A 17721-nucleotide genomic window follows, 5' to 3' on the forward strand; every position below is an offset into this window, starting at 1 on the left:
CCACAGTCCTTTTCTGTGTCAACACCTTTGACTAATATAATATCTATGAGGAAGAGAGACGCAGTCATAGAGTTGATACATGTCTTTGTAAGGATACTCAAAAAGAATAGAAATTTTACAGTTTTATCTACAAAATGCCTGAGCTGGGAGAAAGTCACAAGTAGTACTTTTCTTTTTTGGGTGTGAAGACAGAGAACAAGTATTCCTTTCTGTGCTGCATTCACAGTCCATCTAGATTAGCCTGTTGTGCTGCATTCACAGTCCATCTAGATTATCCTGTAGTCCTTGCCTGTTAACTTCAGCCTTGGCTACAGCACTCCCATACTACAGTGACAGGCTAGCAAAGGCGTTGTGGTTTAACCCCAGTCAGCAACTGGGCACCATGCAGCTGCTCCCTCACTCCTCCCCTCCCCGGCTCCCAGTGGGATGGGGAGGAGAATCAGGAAAAAAGGTAAAACTTGTGGGTTGAGATAAGAACAGTTTAATAACTAAAGTAAAATATAATACTAACAAAAAAAAAGAAATATTATTATAATAATAATAGTAATGAAAAGGAATATAACAAAAAAAGAAGAGGGGAAAAAAAGGAAAAAAACCCCAGTGATGCACAATGCAATTGCTCACCACCCGCTGACCATGCCAGAGCCGCGATCTGCCCCTCCTGGCCAACTCCCCACCTTTTATATACTGGGCATGACATTCCATGGTATGGAATACCCTTTTGGCTAGTTCAGGTCAGCTGTCCTGGCTATGCTCCCTCCCAGTTTCTTGCACGCCTGCTTGCTGGCAGAGCATGGGAAACTGAAAAGTCCTTGGCTTAAGATAAGCACTACTTAACAACAACTAAAGCATCAGTGTGTTATCAACATTATACTCACACTAAATCCAAAACACAGCACTTACCAGCTACTGAGAAGAGAATTAACTCTATCCCAGCCAAGACCAGGACAAAAGGGCTAGAAGACAGAAGGCAGGGGATGGACATCACCTCCCACAGCTGGTGTTAAACCCATGCCTCATTCAGCTCCTACTGAATCCTCTCTGCCTGCCCTTTTGAGGATACTGGGATCCATGACTACTCCACCACTGCTTGAGGGAAAATAGTCAGTCATCCCCAGCCCACCATGTTGGCTCCTCTCCAGAGGTCTTAAAAAGCAAGCCATTTTTAACCATGCAATGTTGCTGTGGAATAAGTATCTTGACCCCCATTGAACACAGAGGGAAACCAAGGCACAGTGGAAACCATCATACGACATTTCTTTTAATGGGAGGCTGTTTGCCATCTGCCTACTGAAGCATGCCTTAATTTGTTCCATGTTTGACCTGGACCCGCATAAAATTCTCATAATGGTGGATTTTCAAAGTATACTGGAACCTAGAGGCCAGAGGGGAAAGCTGACCAGTGGCAAGGCCTGAACAGGAGCTGGAAATCTTTTAAAAGATGCTTTTTGTCTTTGAAGGGCTCTTTGCAGTGAAAAGGATCTTTTTTTTGGGTCCAGACAATGTAGAGGTCTTTCACAATGTTGAACATATTTGAAAATGTGTCTCATACTACTTTACAGAAGTGACATTCCCACCTTAGCTGTAAAACAACAGGGAGGATCCTCAGACCACTGGATCCTCTAGGATGTCTCATCACAGTGCACGGTCTAAGAGTAGGTATCCCTTTGCTCCATATCCATATGGACACCAGGTTATGTTAAATCACAAGTATGATTTTTTTACCTTAGTTGACTGCTCTTTCACATTTTAGAGTGACGTCGATTTAAAAAATAATCACAAAACCTGGCACATGATCAGTTGTAAATAATTCAGAACAATCTGCACAATTACTTTAGAACCATTACTTTTAATACAAAAATAGGACCAAAAAGAGTCTAAATGTCTGATCGTATACTTTCACAGTGACTATTTGTAACATACTTTGTACTACAAGTTATCTCAAGTGCCTTTTCCAGTGTACTTTATCCTGACGTGTCATTTTTGATAATTTACTGGTTCATCCCAAGATCTTTCTTTCATCTTTTAATATATATGTGGATTTCCTGGATAAAGGCAAATCACTATTAGATCATCGTCTATCTCCACATCATAAAAGCAAATTCCTTGCCAACACTAAGCCAGCATTAGTTGTCCACAAGCCATTAATCCAAAAAGCTTAGAAAAGGTCAATTTTTTAAGCTAATAGTATAAAACCCGCATAATATAACATTCGGATAGAAAGTTTAGGAAGTCTCTTTTGCAACTTAATTTAAATCCCCTGTAGACCAAAACGTCTGGGTAAAGCCCACAAAAGATTAAAGACACTGGAGGACCTGATTTTCTAACCCATTGCATTTTCTATCCCCGTGCAAATCCACACAAATCTTTACCTCTTTGAAGTCGCTAGCAAATCTCTTGGTCTTTTCAATAGGACTTACAATTTCACTTCTGGTAATTACATCAGCCTGCCACTGTGGAACATCGCTCCTGGGAAATGTTAATAATATAAAGCTGGCCACTGCCAGATCCTCTTTGTACCAAAGCCATTTAATTTAAGTAGTTTTTTCTTTTCCTTGTTGAAGATGCGAGGATGTTACAGGCTTCACAGATGCACAAATCGTCTCAGAAAGGGACAGGCTGATCCTTTTAATAAGAGTTTGAACCTTGACAATATGTTTCAGAGAGCAGATCGTGGCTAGGCACTCAGCTCTCAGTGGATCTTCCTTCTCCAAGGCATGGCTTTCCTCCAGCTGATACGCTCTCTCTCTGCACATGCCTGTCATAAGACTGTTCTGCAAATTGCTGTTATCAGCTACATATCTCTCCCCACTTCCCTTTAGGATCCATGGTTGTGCCCGATGGGTCCATGGGGGCTCATCAAACCTGCCAGTCTGTGCCCTTCCCCTGCCCGGCTCAGATGCTGTCTACATCTGCCCTGCTCCCAGGGATGCTTCCCCTCTTTCTGTGCACCCTGATGGCTCAGCAATAAATGGAACACAGATATGGCTGGGCAAGAAAGTAGGTCACCTTTTATCAGCAGCCTGGGCACCCTGATAAATCTTCCCTTTGTGAACCTCTCCAAGTTAATATGTTGCAGCAGCAGGTTATGCTGGCTGAGGAGCTAATGCCTGTCCAGGGGTACTTCCCTTTGCTCACTGCTCTGTGTCCACATAATGAAAGGCCATCTCCTCATGGCAGCCTGAAGGGCAAGGAAAGGGAAACAGAAGATGAAAAATGAGCTGCAAGGAAGGGAAACACACTGTTGAGTCCCCTTGTTTCGCTGATTAAGCTTCCAGCCAAAATATTCCATTAATGGAAGCATTGTGCTTTGGGGTTTTTTTGTTTGTTTTGTTATATTTCTCCATTAATTAGATACAGACACAAATGCACAAAGGAAAATCAAACAAAATTAAACAAAACGTTTGACTAAAATTCTGGGGTTTCTGGTTGATCTTGAGAAAGTTTGATTGCAAACACTGAACTCTGCGACATCTGTGTCACCGAACTGTTGTCCGAGGTGGAATTCACTGTAATGCCATTGCTGAAAAATGCCCAAAGGCTCTCTTCTTCAGTAACAATGTGCCTTCCTATTTAAAATGGCACATTTTTATGGCCTGGCAGGTTGCTAAAGCAAAAAGCTTCTTGTGCGCTGCACGCTGCTGTTACTAATGCTGTTGCCATTTCTTTTCTCCATGGGGGAACTGTTGACAGAGCAGATGATAAGTCAAAGCCCAGATGATGATCTGGGTGTTGACAGATAAAATCAACAGATTTGTTGTCTCAACCCAGGCACTGTTTATCCAGTACAATAGTGGGCTAATTTCACTGGCACTGGCTCTATGCTAATGCCCTGCCATAAAGGAGTTATTACAATTCCACCTGAAAGCTGGTGCTGCTCCTCCCTTTCCTCTCTCCCTCCCACCATTCTTCCCCCTTCCCACCAGGTAGATGTTAGCTGAAATGCCAGATGCAGAGATTGCAGGCTCCATGGTTTGTTTTGACCTATGTGGATTTGCTCGGAGTATTAAAATGATGCCAGTCTGCCATTGTATCGGCTGCAGGTACTCCTCACTGAACGAGAATCTCTGTGAGATTTAAGGCATATCGCTCCCTAGGCATCAGGAAAAGCATAAAGTGATAAACTAGTATAATTTGAGGCTGGAATTACTCTCAATTACATATTAAATCCTGTGTTATTCCGACACCTTTGATGACTTTACAGTGGATGTAGGCTTGTGCTGCTGAAGGTAAGATCTGGCCTGTTTTCTTCTCTTTAATCACAAATACAATCTTTTGGGAACAGCAAATCATTTGCATGTCTGCGTGACAAAGAATTATTACACAGAAGAGATAATTAAAAGCATCGCTTCATAGTTCTCATTTGAGTCACTTAATTAGTTTTGTTCCCAGGTGATAAATGAGGGCTTTGCCAGGAAGGAAACAGTGTTTTCTTACTCATCACCAGAAAGCATTTGCTGAATTACGTCAAATCTCTTACTACTATCTTCTTTGACAAGTGCTTGTAATTTCTTTACTTCTCCAAAAGATATCTCCCTGAAATCATCAGTACAAGATAAGGTCTATTCTTCAAGTGCCTCCCTCACACCACTCCATTCATCACATGGCTCTGAGATTTATGCCCTTGGCAATAATCCCAGAAAGATGCTCACTTCTTAATCTCAGCATCAGAAATATGTCTGAAGCAACGTCCAATCCCAACAGCAGGGACATCGATTAGGAAGTAGCTGCTGGAAAGTAATGAATATGTAGAGGTACTTTCTGTAACGATTGCGAATCATAATTAGAGCTGAATGGAAAATACAAGTAGCTTGCCGAGAAGATGAATTTGCATTTTCTTAATGAATTCCCTCTGATGGTATCTATACTTCTTTCTAATGTTTGTGTTGCACAAACACCTGAGTGATAAGGATTTTTTTACCCACACAAGCCTAGGCTTGGTGAACCAGACTCAGCATTGCTCCTAATGTCCAAAGAGGCTGAAGGGGAGGAAGGAAAAACATCTGCCCCTCAGTGATCAGCCCCGCTGGAGGGGACTGGGCTTCCAGCCACTGTGGTGGCAAGTGCCGGCTCCAGAAAAGGTACAGCGGTGAGTTGTGTATAATCTAGCAGTCTTTAGGGCTCCTCTAAAGTACAGGGGACAATCGTCCAGGCGATTGCTCTAACAGGTGAGATGCAGCTCTCCTGCATTAGCGCCTGTGTCCATTCTTGTGAACTTCACACTAAGCGGAGCAGCCTGATTTTACGGTCATATGGGAATTATGTCCTTTAACTTGTGCCATCCTGTTTTAGATTCGGTGAGGCATAATTGTTTTAAACTCCTAGGATAAGAGGTAATGAATGCTTGTTACAGCATGATTATCATTAATGTTTGCTATTTTATTTATAGAATTATTTTGCTGTAACTTCTGGTAAGCCATTTCCCCTCCTTTTATGAAAAAAATGGAGATTGAGTCTGCCTATGCTAAAAATCGTAACGGTCAGCTGTGTTGTTTTTTTGTTAATAAACATTGACAACTGGAAATTCAAACTTCTTTTATTTATCAGACTGAGTCAGAACTTTAAAGCAGAAACTAGCTTTGAAGTGGGGCCCAAAGTAAGAAAAAACCACAACCTTTAATGTTTTATCTGCAGGTTTGCTGACCAAATCCATCTGCTTTATTTGACAACTGATAAAGACTGGCAGGTGCTCTATTGAGCCGGTTTTGGCTGCACTTGCCGATCATCCTTTTGAAACCTGCAGCAATGTCGTTCTCCAAATAGCTGAAAGACATGATTGACCTCAATGTCAAATGTCTCAGTGGATGTGTGCATGACCATTCTTGTGAGTATGTGTAAAACACCCTCCTGCACCCCCCTTGCTGCAGCTCCCTGACCCCTGCTCCTGTTTGCCCTACACACATGCACGCTCTGCCGCTGTATTTTGGTTTTTCCCTCTTCCATTTGGGTCCAGTCTTTCACGCAACAGGAATTCATCTGTAACAGTCCACATCTGAATGAAAACTTGCAAAATGGCCCATGTCACCCCCAGGCCTGTGCTACAAGGGGAGAAAGGAGCTGGCCAGTGCCCTGGTCTCGGGGTGCCGTTCTTATTTAAGCAACAGAGCTTTATCATTAAAAAAGCAAGATTTATGGGAAGAAGTAACATAAAATCACAGAACCCCAAAATAACTGAGGTTGGAAGGGACCTCTGAAGGTCATCTGCTCTATCCCTTGCTCAAAGCAGGCCCAGTTTCAAAGTTAGCGTCTTCAGTATCAATATTGTCTGAGATCAACTCATGCACCTTCATCTCTCTACTTTGTAGGTACCAGCTGGGAATATCTTTTCTTTCTCATAGTCTAAGTGGACAGCATAATCAGGTTAAAATTAGAGCAATTGTTCCCAACTTGTATCTAGCTTTTCAGCTTCTTCTATTTTTGACTTGAAGAAGGACTTCTGTACCCAGACGCTTGTTTGCTTTTTCAGCTGTATCAGCTAGTCTGATAAAAATATTACCTCCTTCTGCAAATCTTGCTGGTATTCTTAGACTCTCCCAGCAAGAACATTATCTTCAGTGACAGTTTTGACTCAGCAGTGACCAGAGAATTTTTGTCCCTGAGATTACATACATTTTATCTCAGACAAGCTGCTGAAGCTGTTATTGGAATAAGCAGACTAATCCAAGATTCAGTAATGCTATCTGAAGGTTTAAATGGTACAGAAATTAAAAGAGAAACTGAAGTAAAATGGCCAGTGCAAAAACAGTGATTCTTTGTTTTTAATGTAGTTGAAATTCATTTGTCCCAGTTATCCAGCCCTTTTTTTGATGGGGTAATAAAATTTCACACTTTTTTGCTGCTAAGTTGACAACACGTTTGGTTTGCCATTCCAAGGGGGGGGGGGGGGCAGGGGGAATAGGAGAGCAGACTAAAAGAAACAGGGTTGGGCAGAGATGTCAGTGGTAAGATGTGCTTTGCCTAAAGTTCACTTATCTTAATTATGGTAAATGATTAAAGGACATTACTTCATTCTAATCCCTATACTGACAGTTTCCTCTTAAAAGTAAAAGCTAAACAGCTGACACAAGAGCAATGCAATTATCTTTAAATTAGTCTTCACAACCAAAAATAAAATAGGAAAACCTTGTCAGTTATTAATTTTTACTGGGAATATTATGGGAAGCCTGGAGTAGACATTTTGTTATCTAGTCCTGCTGTTCCTGACACGACTAGGCATACACACCAAATTTTTCTCTGTAGTATAATCTTGCTGTGTTGAATCAAGTCAGAAACTTAAAAAAGCTCCAGCCGTATCACCCTGAGTGATTCTTGACCCTCGCAATTACATTTTCAAATGCTTGGGGAAAGAAAAAAAAATTAGGATGAGCTGTTCAGGCTGCCCTGAAAGGAATGCAGATTCCATCAGTGTCCATTTGCATCAGTCAGTGGAAATGACCCCAAAAAAATGTTCTCAGAATTAATTGCTCAAGCTTCACTTATTGGATTAACCACAGTTCTTCCTGGTGCCATGTTAGTATTGTTTATGATTTAGACCGGTGGATCCATTCATCGTGGGCACAGTTCATCCTCCAAGGAGTTCATAGTGTGACCACAAGACAAATAAAGGACAGGAGAAAGGACCTGTTGTTGGCATTTCTAGATGGGGACGTAAGGCACAGAGAGAGATTAGTATCTCGAGGGGCAACTTCTGATGGACTGGAAAAAGCATAGAATTAAACAGGCTTGTGTCATGAAAGGAGAATATGATAGGGCAGAATTCCCAGCCTCTAGAGCTCTGTCCTGTGCCTCGCACTGGGAGTAGCTGAAGGAGCATCCCTGCTCCTGGAGAGAATCTGGTGCACTGGGCAAAGTTACTCCTCAGCCACAGACCTTCCCTCAAGATAATACCTCTTGAAATATCCCATCACAAAAGCATGAACACCAGCAAGGAAAATGTTTTAGGGGCCACAGCAGGCCTATAGAGCAGGCAACCTGCAAGTTCATGGGAGGGTTGTCAAATAGGGTTTTATTGCCCGTGCCATTGCATACCCCTCTGCTTCACGGTGATGGTACCCTGCAGCCTCTCTGCCTTCCTCTCCTTTTTGCCCTACCTCCTCCCAACTAATGCTGACAGGGAGGTTTAGGCTGAAGAAACAGGAAAGCAATTGCTATTTGCCAGAATAATGCTGGAGAATTTAGTGAGTTGCCTCTTGGACATTAGAGTTCACAATTTGAAATGCTGAGGGACAAGTAAGAGCAAGCAGGGGAATGGAATTTCTTCTCCTAGTTTCCCCTCCCAAATATTAAATTTAAATATGCCAAATAAGTGGAAAACTTATAATGCAAGCGCAGTTACAATCCTGAAGGACAAGGGAAAACAAAACACATTGCTGTTCCTGGAAAACTTATGTCTCAGGGCTGGCCAGATAACACTAACAACTTTCACTAAGCCATTTGAGCAGTCACACTCAATGTCTAGAAAATTCATCAGCTGTAAGGAGAAGAGCAGTCCTATCCAGGAAAAATAATTTATCCCAGACAAACAAAGCAACTAATGCGGAGTGGCTGAAATCCCACTGCAATAAAAGTGTGATTATAATGCTATGGCTTTAAGATGTATGAATATGATCATAGACTGTATTTGTCCAAACAATGGTTGTGTTCTTCCCTTCAGATTTTGACTTAAAAATCTGCCACGGACCATTACTCTTTCGTGGTTAAGAGTCCAGCAATAATCACTTGCTGTGAGCAGGAGGCACAGGCACAAGGCACAGCCACCTCCCATTTGCAGCACTTCTTTGAGCAAATGCAGCATGGGCTGTGGGATCTCAGTGCAGATCCCACTGACGGTCCTGACCTAGGAGTAAAAAGAAGGTGTTGTCTGTAGTGGGTTGAGCACTGCGCATTTCTCAACCCCACACAGGGTACCATAAAAAGGGTTACGACTCAGAGTCATATAAGGTTAGTACATCAGACATATGTGGAAACAGCAGTATGCTCATGTCCAAAGTATTCCTCTAACTGAGTACTTCCTGTAGACTTTCTGCTACAGAGACTTACTCACACCTCTAATCAAGAGCATATGGGATGTCCTGCTGAATTCAGAGGATGGTTCATAAGCCTCATGTGTTGATAAAGTCAGAGACCATTGTTTGGCCTCTAAGCAAAATCTTTGGAAAAGGTGAATGAAATAAAAGAGACAGAAGTATATGCAGGGGCAGGGTGAGGAGGTAAATCCTTCCATAGGTCACAAAAGATGTTGTAACCATACGTTTTGGAATACACGTAGAACCTGAGGGTGCAAGGATGATAGATTCCAAACTCAGATCACAGATGAGGCCTGACATACAACCAGATTTCCCTTATACACCTCATATCCTACCAAATTTGCAACACCCAGAGGTATGTATCTCAGTACTTCAGGCATTTTGTATTCTGGTCAACTCTGCCCTGAATAGACTTAACTTCTATAATTACCACACATTTGCTCAAGTATTGAGATTGTTTTAATCTGAAGTCTTTGTTTTAGGTCTGCATTTCTCCTGTATCTGGTCCCTTGCAATCCAGAGAGAGCAGCAGCTGCAGCCCTAGAGCAAGCATCTTGTAGGTTCCTGGTTTGGTTTTGGAGAATACAGCTTGACATATCAAAGCAATGCTAGAGCATGAAATGCAATATGGGAGAAGCCCTCACAAAATCACTTTTCTAATATTGGCTTAGCTTTGCTGCTGGTTTGGGGTTTGGTATTTTTTAAATGAAAAAGTTTGGTGTTGACAAGCATGCTCTATCAGACAACAGTGAGCTTATCATGTACAATGGACCCATTAAATCATGTAAAATGGACCCATTAAATCTGCCAGTGGGGATTGAAATATGCACTTACTGTGAGTAATATATATTAATTTTAGGAAGTTCCGTTGCTACAGGTAGCAGAACTCATCAGATGCTGCATGGAAAACTGCACAGGTCTGGGTGGCAGAGCCTGTGAGTTTAGCCACATGTTTGGTGGATTCCTCAGGCAAAGCCATCAGCTCTTGCAGACTTCCCAAACAGAGCAGCTACAAGAGAAAAGGAGCCCACGTTTTCTCAGAGACAGACTCACAGCTACTTGACAGCTCTGGATTTCTTTGTTTTCCACCTCTCCTTCCTGCTTAACTTTTCCTTTAAACATGAAGAAAGCTGAACATCAGGAAAAATCAATCCTTGTGGTGCACGACTAGGCTTAAAATGTAAAAGCTGCATATAAGGACGAGGGATTTCTCTTCTGTTCTGGTGTGGATCAGCTGGGGATTCCTTTAACAAGCCTCGTCGCAGTGAGTCACTGCCCTTTGGCCCTATTACGGCATCCTATTGCCCTACATCTTCTGGTCCCTACTTTAGTCAAGTAAAAGTAGTACTGTACCTTCCCACACATAGACCTTAGATCCTCTTCCCCTCTCTTAGAGCAGCTACTTTTGAAAAGAAAGCCTGCAACTACTCAGGCAAATTCAGAACATGGGGGCAGGGAAAAATTAGGGGTAGAGTGGCTATCGTGGGGTAGGAAGCAGGCTTGGGGGGTTTCCTCAGACAGGAGACAGACAAATTCAATTATGTGACAGACACAAGCCTGCCACTGAGGTCATGCACAGAGGTTAATGAAATAAATGACAGGGGAGGGCCTTTGCTGATAGAGGTCTGTGGGTGAAGCATCTAGTACCAGCCGTCTCCCAGCTCAGGGCACTGGTGCTCCGCCGTCCTGGGGTCCCTTGAGCAAGGCCTCCTGTGGTGGGGAAAGAGCCAGCAATGCCTGGTCTCAGCACAAGTCTGTACCTCTATCCTCCAAGCCACTCCATTAATGAAAACTGCGAGCAAAATGCCTACATTTCTAACAGGGCATTTTGATTTGTTTTGGCACTAGTGGTAGTGGCGTACAAATTTTTTTTTAGGAACATGTATGCATGGTCTTTACGACCAATCCTGTCCCATGTGCACCAGTCCTGAGAAATTAATGTGGTAGCAGGAGGATCAGTGGAAGCAGCCTAGCTTTTCAAACCTGAGTCTATCCACAGGCAAGGTTCATGGAGTTTGGGGCCCCACATCCTAACTGTCCAATAAACCAGCCTAGAAGATCCTATCACAGGCTTTGACTGAGGTTTATTTCATAGCTGGGCACTTTTATCCTGACAGATAAAATGGTCTTGAAGGAAGAAAACAATGACTAAGCACAGACTTCCACAGGAAGAGATGCCCAGACCTTTATGCAAAAGCAGCAGCTTATTTTTTTCTTTTTTAAAAGTACCTTCAAGTCAGAACAACAAAGTTGTTCCACACACTGATTCAGACTTTAAATGCTGTCCGTCCTGGTGATGACTGCATTGCCACAACTGACCCTACTAAATAAACGGACTTTATTTAATGTGGCCCTCAATAAATACTGTACTGTGTCCTCAAATGACAGAACTGTGTTACCAGCCTCTTGTTAGTTAGCCTCATTTTTCATCTAAAGACAGCAGTGTACTAAACCTCACATCTGTTAAGTTGGTGAGATACTCTTCTATTTTATATAAAACCTGTGTTTTAGGAGAATTAGGTTCAACAATCCAGCTGCAGCCTATGAGCAAGAAAATGATGTATTATTATGTAACCTTTATCCGAACAAATAGGCAAACCAAATAAACCTACTTCTCTTTAATTGAGTAAGCAAACTGCAGAAAGAAGATAGCAGTGATAATAGGGTAAAGGTAGCAGAAGGAAAGGTGCCTGCTAAATAATACCTTGTCAACCAAAGAAGGAGACTTGTGAGTGACTGTATTGGAGTTACAAGAATTGGATGTACATGTTTGCACACATATATGGAGGAGTAATGTGAACGGTGGTGAGGTCCATTTACTTTGATGTCTACTGGAACCCCGAGTAAAAAGCAAAACAAACAAGAGATGCAAATCTGAATTTTTATACTCTGGAGTAACCTGTTACTATAGGAACTGAGCCCCCTGTGGTGTAATTCTGGCTGTAATTACATAGGAACAGCATTTGTGGTAGCGTCAGGACAAATATTACCTGCATTAGGTCTTGAACAAACATGAGTCGAGAAGAGTAGGTGTTCTCCAACTTACCACGTCCACATAACACCGGTTAACTGATTTTATTGGGTGCTCTGGGCACCCAACAATTTGGAAAACTTGTGTTCTGCGTGCCCTCTAGTGGCTCTCGCCGCGGCAGGCTTCCTCGCCCAGAAACCCTTCGTGGTGCCAGCGGCCCGAGGAGCAGGGCTGCGAAGGCGGGGAGGGCTGGCGAGAGGCAGCGCCGGGTGAGCCACCTCGCTGAAGGCACGGAATGGGTCTCGGGCTCGGCTTTGTTTAAAGAAGTTATAGCTCACTTTTATAATGATTTTTAATAATTCGTTTGATGCTTGTAGTCATTAACTTTTTTGGAATGTGATTTGTCATAGAGGAGCGTAAACTCTCTGTCTCCTGGAGGGAGGAGGAGGGAGAGGGGGAAACTCTATGGGCTGCGTTTGAATACGTCCAGCCGTGGTATTTACTCCTACACCCCCTTATGTCATTTGCCTTGCGGCAATTCTCGTTGGATTTTGTACAGCTCCAATTTAAAGCTTATGCCAGCAAATTAGCATTTTGGGGGCAAGAAACATTCTCAGCAAAAATTGCTTTTCTCTGGGTTGCACTTGCATGCAAAGGCAGACCCAGCCTGGCTTTGTGCTATGCGCTGGGCGTCTTTACTGCACGGAGAAACCAAGTTATCTGGGGGAGCTGCGCTCAAAACCCGTACACAGGCACAGTCCTCGAAGCTGTTCGGAGCTGGCCCTATCAACTCCTTCCAGCAGCAGACGCAAAATTAGTCTATATGTTTTAATAATTAACAGCAGTGATAAAAGTCTACAAGGTATCTCTAAGCTAATGTAAGACCTTGTCTGCTTAAATAAAGTTTGTAAACTAGACCTCTGGTTTTCCATCTGCTTTTTGATCTGACGCCTATCTTAGTACAGTACTATCTTAGTAGTCAGCAACAAGCAGGAGGGTGTGTTAACATGTTTCATTTGTTAGCATTGCTACAGGCGAGAAAATACTTGAACTTTGAGAAAAGAAGAAAAACCAAAACAATAGAGTAAGATCAAAGTGAAATCTCTGATGATTTTTCTTTTACAGAGAGTTTCCTTCTTTTCCTCCTCATATTTTCTGAGATGTTTCTGCTCTTGGAGGTCACCTTTAGCTATTTTTTGGAGAAAGATGACACAGAAACATTGATACAAGCATTAAAGCGATCCCAAAAGGGAGTTAATGTAGGACCAGATCTGAGGACAAAATTTCTGCTTCAATCAACATCAACTGTTCCACTGCACTTGTTTTGCATATGGGAAGCTGTGAAGCCAGCGCGGCAGAAGCAGCTCTGCAGGTAAGGCACGTAAGGCATCTGCAATATGCACTGAAGAGGAGAGCTTCGCTGAGGGTTCGGCTTTCTCTTCTTTCAGATACCATGTGGCAACACAAATGAATCAAAGTTCGAAGGACAGATTGCTTCCCAGCTGTGCCTGCCCCTTAGCAAAGCGGATTAATCCAGCAAAGCAACAATTTCCACTAAAGCCAGTTGTTTACGTGCATTTGGATTGAGTGTGTAATCTTTCTGAAACTGAGTCCACAGGCAGAAGGGGTCACCAAATCAGTGGATCCTAAGTGAGTACCACGTACTAGCCATCAATGGTCCACCTTGATTTTGTTGGAAAAATGGAACCAGTAAAGTAGATGTTATAATTCTGTACAAAATTTTAAGGTAGAAGAAATGGGCGGTACTCTTAGCTGGGATGCTGGATTGGCAATAGGAAATCAGAGTTCTTTTTTCTCTGCTGTCAGCCTGACACAAAGGCACGTCATTCTACTTCTGTGCATCAGACAGGAGTCCTGTTCTAAAAATGCATATAATGAAACTGCATCCTGGAAAGGGCATGGAAATCTGCTGAGGGGAAGGGCAGTATCTGAATGCTAAAGGATATTATGATCATGCGGTAATATGAGGGCAGGATTTAGGCTGATGTCCTGGTAAACACAAAACATGCTATTGGTCTCAGGTCTCTGATCAAAATGTTTTGATGGTTAAATATCAACCACTTGAAGTGCACACAAGTACTTTCAAATGAGCCGCAGCCTGAGAAGTTACAAAGCAAATAACTGCAGTAAAATTCAAAGAAGAAATACACTGCAGAATCCAGCAATCTGGTCAAACTATTCTAGAAGAGAACAAGGTAAAAATCAATTAGGTAGGCTTTACTTACCAGATGCATGTTTAACTCCAGCTGCAAAATAATGACTACAGAGTAGCAAATGTAGCCTGTGTGTGGGTCTTGAGCAGCACCCAGCTCAGGTGATTCACATCATGCTATACTACATTAAGTCTTCAGATAAGCGTGGCTGCTGATAAGAGACCGACTAGTAGAGTCTGTAGAGTGCAGCTCTGCCTGGAAAATTGGGGCTGGACAGTACTTGGTTGAATTTGTTAGAAGCAACTCTTGCCCCTCAGCTCTCTGATAGGTTATGCACTGCAACTCTCAGATATATGAAAGCCTTGCTATGGTCTCTGAAGGACTGGAAAGGTTGGTAGTGCATTTATGTTGACCAGAGGGTGTTAGTTGATGTAGGCTGTGATGGAGGAGGTGGTGTTACTATTCTTGTGCTATGGATGGAAACCTGAGGCTCGAGGGGATGTACCCAAGAATGGGAGCTGCAGAGGTAGGAATTATCCTGGTGCTCCACTAATGGAAGGGACTGCTGGAAGCCTTGTACATGACATGGCTCTCCGTGGTTTCACCTGCATGTCTGCAGGCCTGCATCTGCATGTTGGAGCTGATAACTACAGTCAGCTCTGTTTTACAGAGAACTGATACAGTTGCTTGGCTCCTGCTAAGCTGAAAATGCAGGTTTTTCCTTAGCAAAGCTGTGACTTCTGTGTGCTTTGGGGACTGCAAGAGACCCCTAAGATACAGGGACCGAGTAGCTTTAACCTATACCCTTTCCTACTTTCTTTAGCCATTTCCTCTGGTTCACTCATATTTAGCTTAACATTGGGATTTTTTTCCTCTCTGTCCCTGTCACTTATGTGTTTGACTAATGTATATTGCAAGGCAAAGCCATTTCGCTCAACTATAACTTAAAAAAAAAAATAATCCCCCTGATATTCCGTCACGCAGTTAATCTCAAAGCTGTCTTCTAGAATCTCACTATCTCCCCGCCTATCATGGTGAGATTTTGATTCCCTTGTTAAAATCTAGTTTGCTAGTAACTGCCATCTGTTTAACTTTTACAACTTCTTGTTCAGATATGCTTTATTTCAGTGTTCATTTTAATTGCAGTCTGAGGTTAGCTGACAATTGTTGCTTGACTTGTCCTGGCACCTACACAAAGGCCCCACCTAGGGCTGAGGTATGAGAGAAAATAAAGTATGACTTGATTCCATTGTGATGGGCTCATGTGAAAATGGTACCACTGCCATTTTGCAAGCTTTGGCAAAACATGAGCTATGTGAAGGGGAAAGTCAGGTCTTTTGCTCTTTTTTGGAACAATGTAGGGGAAAGACTTGAGATATAGAGATAGGGAGAGCATTATACTGTATTGCAAGGTCTGTTTCCTTTATCACTCTCAAAGAGAAACCTATAGTCTCATTTTGGGTACCTAAAGTCATTTCAAAATGAAGAATAAACTGATAAATCAACTGGACTTCATGTAGTGTTTTGACTGCAAGTGTATTCTGTGGCAGACAGGCAACCTAGAGGCTCCATTTTGCAGGGTCTTTTCCTTTATTTCTAGTGAATACCAGTTTTCCATTGTCCTGGTTCAACACCTGTTGGTGTTACCTGCTGCCCACAAACTGAGTTAATCTCAGAGTAACCCATCCTCCTACAAGGCTGCCTCTGTTTCTTGGAGCCTCAGTAGAGGATTCCCCTAGTTCTCAGAAATCCAAAATATCTCTTCTTTCATGTACTAAATCATGATAAAGAAAAAGTCGGTATACTGTACTGAAAACACGAGGCGCTGCAAATAGTATTTTGTCTCTCTAATGCAGCTTGAAGTGTTATTTGTTTCTTGGTCTCTCAGCCCTTAAAACACTCCTTGGCTGCATTTTCAAGCTTTGTGCCTTGCTGTGAGGGCAAGGCATTCAATTCTTTGTTTTGAAGTGCAATTAGCACTTTGAAAATAACACCTGACTCCAAGTTTTTATGAAAAATAAGTCCACAAGCATTGTGTAACTTCATAGGATCATTATAGCCAGTGAGACTGGCTATTTGTAACACAGTCAAAATATCTCCAAGTGCAATATGGGTCCTTCAAATCTACCCACCACTAACCTGTGGGTAGTTTTCATGCTTTTTCCATTGTGTGCTTGGTAGAATAAAGAGAAAGTTTAGGAAATGTTATTGCTTCATGCAATATCTTAATACACATCTACCACCCACTGTGCATATCTAATGCACTATCTACCACCTAGTAGAGCCTGATATTGCACCATAACAAAATTTAACAACAGTTTGGAAGAAGAAAAATAACTTCTTATCTCATGAGTAGACCTAAGTCTCCCCCCTCTCTCTGTCAGGCAGATCCACTCAAGTGCTACTTGCCTTGCCAGGTCCCAGGTGTTCACTTTTTGATTTATATTTGTGATTACTGGACTGATGCATTCTGATATGTTTTGCATCGTCTCTGGAAAGCTAAGGCTTTGTTTTCCCCAAGTCGCTTGCATTCCCTAGACCTCAACTGATTTCAGCAGAATAGCATCTGTATGGCAGAAAAGATGCTGTATACAACTGGCAAAAATGAAATTAGGCCATGCAAACTAACCTTTGTGCTGTTAGGTTTACTGTTTATGCTTACAGTTGCCCTGATAAACCATAGGTGTCAGTTGTTCCAAAATTAAGCATAATACTTTGCTCCAGGTAGCAACTTGATGTAAAAGGCTTGGCAGGTGATTAGTTAATAATATCACTTAATCTGTTTCAGTAATTTAAATATTGTCAGCAGCTGAAAAAGTGCCTATTGCAAAGTAGCTGCTCTAAGGATGCTTAATCTCTTTGTAAAGTGCTTTTGAGATCTACTGATGAAAGTTAGGTGGTATTACTATTATTGTTGTTGTGTCATAAAATCTGGGTGTATACTACAAAATATTTTCTATGAGTACTCATTTGAATTTGGATTTTAAACAGACTGTTCTAGCCAACTTGTATTTCTTTCAAGCTTGCTTTCACAAATTTTGCTGGCTGGTAATCTTACAGGGTATACCTTTTAAGTCTGAATTCTGCAAGCATATGCTTTGTAAGCCTGATAGTTGAGATGGCTGTTGCACAACCAGAAAAAAACAACAATGCCATGCAAAGTGTGACAGAGCAGAGGAAGATCGGTCTTTATACAGTGATGTGGTAGCTAACAAACAGGGGTGGACAAACCCATCTGTTGAGCTTTCCAGTCAGAAACAAACCCAAGCATCTCTCCTAGGTTAAAGGTGGGTAAGCTCTGCTTGCCAATGTTTGTTAGATTGCCCCACTGATGGGCCATGGCTGTTGTCCTTCCTGGAGCAGAGCTCATACGAGATGCCTCAGGTCCCCATTGCACTTTGTGCTTTGCATGACTGGGAAAGAGGATCCCTGTCTGTTCAGCGAAGCATTTCAAGTCCTGCACATGCAAACAGGGTAAAACATCATAATTAGTCACATATTTCAAGTCTTTTGCTCTTCAGGCAACAAAGTCTGTGTGGAGAAACCACAA

The sequence above is a fragment of the Gymnogyps californianus genome, chromosome 2 (assembly GCF_018139145.2).
Source record: "Gymnogyps californianus isolate 813 chromosome 2, ASM1813914v2, whole genome shotgun sequence".
NCBI lineage: Eukaryota > Metazoa > Chordata > Aves > Accipitriformes > Cathartidae > Gymnogyps > Gymnogyps californianus.